The sequence below is a fragment of the Vespa mandarinia genome, chromosome 12 (genome assembly GCF_050613455.1).
Source record: "Vespa mandarinia isolate Hongniang chromosome 12, ASM5061345v1, whole genome shotgun sequence".
Taxonomy (NCBI): Eukaryota; Metazoa; Arthropoda; class Insecta; order Hymenoptera; family Vespidae; genus Vespa; species Vespa mandarinia.
In genome coordinates, this window is record NC_140821.1 from 3,222,501 (window position 1) to 3,232,500 (window position 10,000).

Sequence of the window (10,000 nt, forward strand, 5' to 3'; positions counted from 1 at the left end):
TGTATATGAAAAAAAAAAAAACAAAAAAAAAAAAAATAAATAAATAAAAAGATAAAAAAATTGAGATAGAAAGACAGAGAGAGAGAGAGAAAAAGAGAGAGATAGAGAGAGAGAAAGATAAGATCGTGAAGAGTTTTTGTCTCTCTCTCTCTCTCTCTCTCTCTCTCTCTCTCTCTGTTTTTCTCTCTCTTTTTCTCTTTCTCTTTCTCTTTCTCTTTCTCTTTCTTTCTCCTACCGAAATTGAAGAGGGTCGTTTGATTTATGAGAAAAGGCAACGGTACATCAGAGCCCTTTTCCTTTCGTCTATTTCGTTTCTTCCCTGCTTGAATTTCGCGAATCTCCGTTCTCTTACCCTTCGTCCTACGCACCCTTCGATTCTTCCCCTCCCCCTACTCTCTCTCTCTCTCTCTCTCTCTCTCTCTCTTTTCGTCTCCGTGTCTCACTCCTTCCGTAATCGCGACTCGATGTGAGAAATGTGTGAAAGGGCACGAATTCTGACACGTGCCCACTGAACCTTCGGCGATGCCCTTCGAATCCGAGATGTGTCTCAGCTTTTTAACGTACCTCCTCATCCTTTTTTTTTCTTTTTTATTTTTTTCCCCTCCTAAATTTTTCTTTCCTTTTTGTTTCATTCATTCATTCATTCATTCATCCATCCACACCCATCCATTCATTTACATTGTTCTATTATTCGATTTATTTAATTATGTACTTTTTTTTTTTAATTTTTCTACTAATGTGTATATATATATATATAGGTGTGTGTGTGTGTGTGTGTGTGTTTGTATATATAAATATATATTTATTTATGTGTATGTTTTCTCTTTTGTTGCAGGTACGTATGATTCTTATTCGAGTATGAGGATATAATGGAGATGCATAATCGGAAGAGGCCTAAAAAATCGTATGTTTTTTAATTTTTTTCGTTTTCCAATTTTTTCTTTCTCTCTCTCTCCCCTTTTTTCTTTTCTTCTTCTTCTTCCTCTTCTTCTTAAATTTTTTTTTTTTTTTTTTCTTCGTTACACTTCTTAAATAATAACTCTCTACCAAAGAATAATGAATGACAATGAAAAATTCCATGCGAAGAAAAAAAAACGAAAGAGAAAGAAAATCAATACTAATCGTAATTGATATAATAGGTGTGCGATTAAAAAAAGGAAAAAAAAAAAATTTTTTTATCAGACAATTGATACAACTTTCTAAATGTTTCGAAACAATCTTTGAAGAATTATTATCATTAGTTTTAAATTGTTTTACAAATATGAAAAATTCTTCTTCTTTTCTTTCTCTCTCTCTCTCTCTCTCTCTCTCTCTCTCTCTCTCTCTCTCTCTCTCTCTCTCTCTCTCTCTCTCTCTCACTCTCCCCTATGAAAGACTAGAGAAAAAGAGAGGGTGAGAGAGAGAGAGAAAGAGAGAATCTTAAAAAATTCAAGGAACATATGTTATTTGTTTTTTTTTTTTGAAAGGGCTTAGTTTACAAGTAGTGACCCTACTTGAACTTATTTACGATACCGTCAATAATATCGGATGCGTAGACCGGACAAGAGTAACGTAAGAAGAGAAAAACCGATCACCGTAAGTTTCCGTTTTATCCTTATACTCCCTCTACTTTACCCCTACTCATTCCATTTCCTTCCCTTCCCTTCTCTTCCCTTTGGACAATATTTTATGCGTTCTTAGAACATCCTTAGGGTCGATCTGTCCCTTACTTTCTTTCCCCTCTTTCGTTTTACATCGATCTTCATTCATTCAATGGACCCATACGTCCTTTATATCGCATATCTTTCGTCTAAGGTTTATTGTTAAAAAAAAAATAAAAATAAAAAACAAAATAAAAAAAGAAACGAAGGGGAGAAAAAAAGAAGTATAGAAAACTGGATAGAGAAAGAAGGGAAAGGGAAAGAAATGTAAAATACTTATATGATATATCTTCGATAAAATTAAGTCATTGAAATTGAAACATTTTATATTATATATATATATATATATATATATATATATATATATATATATATATATAAAAGAAGAAGAAGAAAAAAAAAAATAGAGTGGAATAAGAAATAAAGAAATAAAAAAAAATGCCTCGATATGACTTAGTAGAGTCATTTGAGATAATATCATCTGTATATCACTATTCCTTTATACGTTTCATTTGATTTATTTTCATTAACAATTAATTTCTATCAGATTTGTTTAATATAAATTAGACTTTATTTAATTATAGTTTTACGATTAAAATGATATAACTTTTGAATTAGATAATTTTTTGATCAGACATAAAAAGGAATAACGATGAAAAGATTCGATCGTATAATATAATAGTAATATTAAATTATATTATTTGGATCGTTATTATAATGTGACGTAGGAACATTTAACATTTTAACATTTTCATAATTTTTTCATTTCGATCCTTTTTTTGCAATTTCAATTACGAGTGAAGAAGAAGAATTTGGTTGAAGATATGAGAAACATTAAATGCTCGGTATTATTGTAGAGATCCCCTTGTATAAATGATAATCCTTTATTAGACAATAAAAGGGGCTCGCATTAACGATAATAACAATGCTACCGATTAATTACGATTTAATTGAAGGACAAATGTAGAATTAAGGTGAATAATAATGATTATTATTCGTGTTTTGGAGCAAAGCGATGAAAGGTGTTTTGTTTGAATGTTCTCTTTTTTTTTTTTTTTTTTTTTTTCCTCTTTGTCACCTTCGAAATTATCACTTAACATTACTGTAAACATTTATGAGCATCGCAAGAGAAGTTACAAGGGTTCTTCTCTATCAACAAGCAAACGCGTTTACGTGAAATTTAGTGACCGTTAGAAGATGTAAGAGTGGCGTGTGTCAAGGGTAGTATCATATTATCGTGAGACTCTTTCGAAAGTTATTCTTTCTTTCTTCCTTTCTCTCTCTCTCTCTCTCTCTCTCTCTCTCTCTCTCTCTCTTTCTCTTTTTTAGATTTTTTTTTATTCTTTTTTTTTTTCTTTTTTTTTTTTTTTTTGTTTAGGTTAAGTGTCACTTCTTTCTATCCGGTAAGATCCACTTGGACCACTGTCCCACTTTGTGGTACTCTTCGTACACCTTTAAAAGCGGGTCACACTTTATCTCTTTTTTCCTTTTTCTTTTCTTTCTTACTTCCTTAATTTTTCTTTTCTTTTTTCCTTTTTTGCTTTTTCCTATTTTTTTTCATTTTTTTTTTCGTTTTTTTTTTCATTTTTTTTTTTTTTTTTTTTTTTTTACGACATCACTCACAGCATCAGCAGCTTCTTTTAATCGGCGCGCGATCGAACTTTTACTTGTAAGTAAATTAAACTTGTTACGTCTTCCCAACCTACCTCGTTACTAATCCCTTAAAAAAAAAATAAATAAATAAATAAATGAAAAAGAAAAAATAGACAGGGGAAGAAGAAAGAATAGTTTCGGTACAGTTTTTACAGTTTCGTCGGCGTTTAATGAAATCGTACTATTATTTCCGTCTCTCTCTTCTTTGCTTTTTGCTTTTTTTCTTTTTTTTTTTTCCCCTCTTTGTTTTTTCTTTTTTCCCATCGAGAAAACTGAGAGAACTCGTGTGAAATAATATCATAGAAACAAACTATGTTCTTCTTCCCGCCACGGATTTGAACGTATCAGGTGCATTTTCCAACATCCCTTACCCTCTCCCAACCACTACCAACATCACCACCCTTATCCTTCCTCCTCTCCCTTCCTCCCTCCATTCCGTTCAACCTTCTATGAACTCGCTAACACGACCGCGAAACTTTTTCGCATTAGCATTTAGATAACGTATTGGTATAAGAGAATAAACTTTATCCCTCGTCGTTCGTCGTTCGTTCTTTGAAAGTATAAAAAAAAAAAAAAAAAAAAAAAAAAAAATAAAAAAAAAAAAGATATACAAGAGAGAAAATCTTTTCTATTCCGAAGATATGAACCATCTTTTTGTCTCCGTATATATATACATATACATATATATATATATATATATATATATATATATATATATTTTTTATGAAATTATTACTATCACAGATAAGATGAAAGATATTTGCTGTTCTAAGAACAGAGAATATTTTCTTATCTCTCTGTATGTGTGTGTGTGCGTGTGTATTTTCTCTCTCTCTCTCTCTCTCTCTCTCTCTTATTTATTTATTTATTTATTTATTAATTTATTACTATTAAATATAAAAGAAAGAATATTTTTTGCTGTTCCGAGAATATCATGTTCAGATCATTTTTTTGCCCCTATATATATATATTATTTTTATTTTTCTTTTTTATGAAATTATCACTATCACAGATAAATTAATACGCTTGGCCGCTGAGAACTTCAATAGTCCGGCCTCTTTGCTTTTTATGATTTCCAATAAATGTCCAAAATTATATATATATTAAAAAAAAGAAAAAAAAATTCAATATTATTTTTTTTTACGGCACAATTAAAATACCTCACGTATTATTATCGATCGTTTCGTTTCACATCGTCCATTATCCTTTATATTATTTCAATAATTCGAAATTAACAAGGACAAAAAAAAATAAAAAAAAGACAAACTCAAAAAAAAAAAAAAAAAAATACAAACATTAATACGATAGATACGTCATAAGTAAATATTCATTTCTTTCTCGTTTATGAAGATACGAAAAATTCTTTTGAAAAGTTTGATAATCTTACGTGAATGATCGATCCTTTCGGATGATTCGTAAAAAAAAAAAAAAAAAAAAAAAAAAAAAAAAAAAAAAAAAGGAAGAGTATTATTTTGGTAAACAAGTATTACGCAATATTAATTTAATGAAAAGTTCATCGAAAGTTTAAGTACGCGTCTGTCTCCTTCTCGAGTTGTCTTTTCGTACGAAGGTTTGCGAAAAGTTTCTTATCTCTGTGTACGTGTCCATGTGTCGTTCTGTGCCTCCATATATATATATATATATATATATACATATTGCGTGTGTGTATGTATGCGTGTTTGTGGGCGTATGTAACGAGAGAAAGTGCGAGAGGGGTGAACTAACTTTCACGGTGACTTCACGAAGAAGAAGAAGAAGAAGAAGAAGGAGAAAGAGAAGGAGATGGAGAAGGAGAAGGAGAAGGAGAAGGAGAAGGAGATAGAGAAGGAGAAAAGCTTTATTAGAGAGAACGAGCTCGAGCGAAGAGAATATTGCGTTTAAACTTTGCACTTATGCATTTAGCAGTCGCCTCGTTCTGTTTCCCTTCGACCGCGGTAAACTATCTTCGTCTATTTATAATCAAGAGACAATTCGCTTTTCTAAAATGGTCCCTTTTGCCAAAAGCTAAGAACTCGTTTCTTTCTTTTCTTTTCTTTTCTTTTCTTTTCTTTTCTTTTCTTTTTTCAACTTTTATAAATTTTTACTTTCATCGAATCGTTTGACGATAAAAAAAAAAAAAAAAAAAAAAAAAAAAAAATAAAACCACGTTATATCGAACGTCTCATTGATATTTATTATTTATGGTTTATTAAATTTTATTGACGTTTCAGATTTTTATTAAAATTACGCCTCTTCGATGATTCGTATTTTAATTAAAAAAAAAAAAAAAAAAAAAAAAAAAAATTTTTTATTATGGATAAGTATATCTCTTTTTTTATATATTTGTTTTTTTTTTTCGCGATAATAATCACATTTAATGTTATGGTTATTGCGGAATATTAATATGATGATATATTATAGGACCAACACACGTACGTACACACACACACACACACACACACACACAATAGTAATATATATATATGTATTTATTAAACGTCGAATGAATTAGCGTAAAAATCAATTTCCATAATAAATATTTGATTTTATTTATGATCACAAATATCATGACTATATGAAGAGTCGAACGTCGTGATTAGATTGTGAAGCAGTCTGAAAGAGAAAAAAGAGAAAAAAGAGAAAAAAAAAAAAGAGGATGGAGGGGAAGGGGGTGCAGGGGGAAGCAAGGATCGGTAGTCAAGTTTCTTTTTTCATGATAGCAATCGTCGATTTCTTTACGAGAAAAAAAATCCCATTTCTTTATAGAAAAAAAAAAGAGAAAAAAAAAGAAAAGAAAAGAAAAGAACAGAAAAAGAAAGAGAGAAAAAATTACAAGTTAGATTTAGAACGATCGTTCGAAGAACAAATTTCTAAGCGATTTATCTTTCTCCCTGTTTCTCCTACCTCAACCAACCAATCCATCCCACCCACCCATCCATCCACCCACCCACCCATCCACCCATTTACCCTTCTGGCCTTCTTCTTCTCCCTTGGTAGGTACAATTCGTTACACGAAATCAGTCTAATTTTCTCTCGAAATGAGATACTCGAAAGAGAGAAAAACTTAGGATGAAAAATCTATAGTAATTTGCAAATACTATGCCAGTTAATCTCCGTTTAAATCCTTGAAAATTTTCATTTGTTCTCATTTAAATCCTTGAAAATTTTCATTGTTTGAAACTAGTTTTTTTTTCTTTTCTCCTTTAAAAAAAAAAAAAAAAAAAAAAAAGAAAAAAAAAAGAAAAAAACAAAAGGAAAAAGAAATTAAAAGAGATCATTCTCTGTCTCTCTCTCTCTCTCTCTCTCTCTCTCTGTCTCTATGTCTCTTTCCCACTTCTGTCTAAAGGTGATTTAAAATTTTATCATTAATCTTAACGAAAGTTGGTACGATCTTCCTCCATTTTATAACAGCAATAATGACCATGGTTGACAACGTTTCGAGTGTAATTAATCGTCACCGGGTATACGATAATAGCGAAATCGTGCTAAATATCCTCGAAACGAGGATCGTCGTTCGTGCGTAGGAGTAACAGAGAGAGAGAGAGAAAGAGGAGGAGGACGGGCGGCGACGGGAAGTGGAGGAGAGGAGGAGAGTGAGAGAGAAATTGTAGAATGGTACGTGAGTATGGAAAAGGGTTTAATTAACGTTAAAGAGGAAGGGATGGGAAAGGGTTCCACGGGTTTATCTTGGACGAAGTAAATTTCGTTTGTTCAAACTTTAGAAAGAGGTAGACATTTTCGACACCCCTAGGGAAGGCCCCAAAATATCAGAGACGACACACGATGTCCTTGGATTAAAGAACAATTTATTAATTTATTTTATTTCATTTTATTTCATTTACTTTATTTTCTATTTTTCTTAATTTTTATTATTATTATTATTATTATTATTATTATTATTATTATTGTTGTTGTTGTTGTTGTTGTTGTTGTTGTTGTTGTTGTTGTTGTTGTTGTTGTTGTTGTTGTTGTTGTTGTTGTTGTTTTTTGTTTTCGTATAGATTTGCGCGATATATATATACATAATTTTTATTGTAAAATGATTTCATTGTTTCAAGGACACATCCAGCACCTATGTGTGTCTATATATATATATATATTTATGTATGTATATATGTCTATATTTATGTATGTATATATGTATATATGTATGTATATAGGTTTCTCTTCGTATTTAATTAAGAGGGAAGATTCTTAACACCGTATATATATTCCTTTGTCAGATCTAACCGCCTTCCTATTTGCAAATACAAATTTTTCTTATATGAATTGCTAATTAATCTACGAAGAAAGATGTTACGGGTTTTTATTTTCTAAAATTAACTATACAAATTTCATGAATATTGGTAACGTTCGAAAAGATATGAATAAATTAATCGTTATAATAGTAATCGTGATGAAAAAAAAAAAAAAAAAAAAAAAAAAAAAAAAAAAAAAAAAAAAAGGAAAAGAAAAAATGAAGGAACGAAAAAGTGAACTCGATCACGATTGGATTATCATTTTGAATTTTCTTGACGGATTTTAACGTCTATGTTAATTAATAGACGTAGGGAGGAGAGAGTCAACGACGCCCGCCCGTTTATTTTCTGGAAAATTAATTCGGAAAATGACCGTAACCGGTAGTGCGAGCCAAATTGCCTTCGTGAATTCCAAGCTGGGAAAATATCGAGTGCAGAATTTCCACCTCCCCCCGTCTCTCCTCCTCCTCCCCCACCCCCAGCATCCTACCCTCATTCCCTTCTCTTTCCCTTACTACCACTTCCACCTCCAACCCCACTTCCCAATTTCATCCCCATTTCACCTTCGTGGCACCCTATCACTACCCAACTTGCAATCCCGTATCACATTTCGTTCTCTCTAACCCTACATCTATCGAATTTATACTATTGCGTGCTTTCATGCATCCACGTACGTATGTATGTATGGATGCATGAATGCACGTGCATTCACAACAACAACAACAACAACAACAACAACAACAACAACAACAATAACAATAATGCACACAATACACCCGCACAACCCGTGGATTATTTTATCCAGAACTTTAGATTTGGCAACTGCATTGCTGCAGTTTCCTAGCGAAACGTTATTTTGCACGTTGCACCGGCTGCTGTTTTCTATCATCGATATCACGAAATATGCTAATAAAATGTCACTCTGAGTTAGAATAGAGAACAAAAATTTATGTATGTGTGTGTGTGTGTGTTCATACTTTTTTTTTATTCTTAAATACAAATATATTTTATATATAGCAATGCATGTGCGTATGGATATATTTGCGTGCATTATGTGTGTGTGTCTGTGTGTGTGCATGATATTTCAAAGTTGTTTTCAAAGTAAAATTCGAATTGATTCGTTTCCATTGCATTCGAGTATATTTATTTAGATATTTATTAATAAGTTGATAGAAGATAGATCAAGATTTATCGGCGATTAATTTCGAACTAGTCCTTGTGTATTTTTATTTATTATCTTTCATTTTTTCTTTTTTTTTTTTTTTATTCTTTCTTTACGAGGGCAGGAAGGAAGGGATTTGAAGATCATTTAGATCATTTAGATCATTTAGATCATTTAGATCATTTAGATTCAGAAATTAATCGAAATTTTATTTTAAAAATAGAAATATATATATATATATATATATATATATATATATATATACACAATGATTTACGTAATATTAAACGCGTACACGTGTCTATCTTATTTAACAATTTTTCTCGCGACTACTCAATCAAAAAAAGAAAAAAAAAAAAAAATCGGGTCAATTTATTGGAATTTAATGGAATCGATAAATTAAAAAAAAAAAAAAGAAAAGGAAAAGAAAAAAAAATGAAATAAAATAAAATAAAATAAAATAAAATAAAAAAATTGTCAATTAAATTTCAAATAGATTATACCTGAATCTGGTATACACTTCGAATGAGTTTATTCTTCGACGACTGTGAAACGACTGGAGAAACGGTTTATCGTGATACTATAAATCTTTCCTTCTCTCTCTCTCTCTCTCTGCTCTCTTCGTGAAGAAAACTTTTTAAGAGGAAAAACTTACTCTCTGCCCGTAGCAATATATTTTCTCGTAGCTAAAGGTTTTTTCGTATCTCTCAATTTCGATGTTACTCGTTGAAAAGCACGAAACTGGGAACGTTATTTCTACTGATGTGATACAACAAGAATGAGAGAGATAGACCGAGAGAAAGAAAAAGAGAAGGGGTAGAAGAAGAGAGAGAGAGAGATAGATAGATAAATAGAGAGAGAGAGAGAGAGAGAGAGAGAGAGAATATGGCCTGTTCAGAGGGACGTGGGCAAACGTTATAGGAGAGATTGGCTCGTTGGAGGTGAGCGTGTTTGCCTTCTATGCAAATGTGGCTAATTAACTCTATTGTCAGAGTAACCCCGTGTGGCCCCATAGTACACACACACACACACATATATATATATAAAATATATATATATATATATGTATGTATGTTTATATACATGTGCGATCCATTCGTGTTCGTCCACACGGCCAAGTCACAACTGTCGGCTTCTTGATTAAAGGAAATAGTCCACTGTAACGCGCTTGTCCGAAGTGTCTAACCACCAAAATCCAAGTTTGGAATAAATCACGCGAATATCTAAACGAATATATTATTCTCTATGGGATAGGGTTAGGAGGGAGGATAAAAGGAGGAGGAGGGATGTAGAGATGATGAAAACTTAACAGTACCTGCTAAATCACG

General features: G+C 31.5%; 1 long non-coding RNA gene across 3 annotated transcripts in view; it reads left to right on the plus strand.

The window, feature by feature from the left end:
* Nucleotides 1–10,000, plus strand: part of LOC146872646 (uncharacterized) — a 177,666-nt gene that overhangs the window by 68,270 nt on the left and 99,396 nt on the right. Inside the window, exon 5 of one of the 3 annotated variants that reach the window (XR_014982845.1) lies at nucleotides 836–904. The exons of the other annotated variants lie outside the window; for them this stretch is intronic. This is a non-coding gene — a long non-coding RNA (uncharacterized LOC146872646). The remainder of the gene's footprint in view (nucleotides 1–835; nucleotides 905–10,000) is intronic. 3 annotated transcript variants of the gene reach the window in all.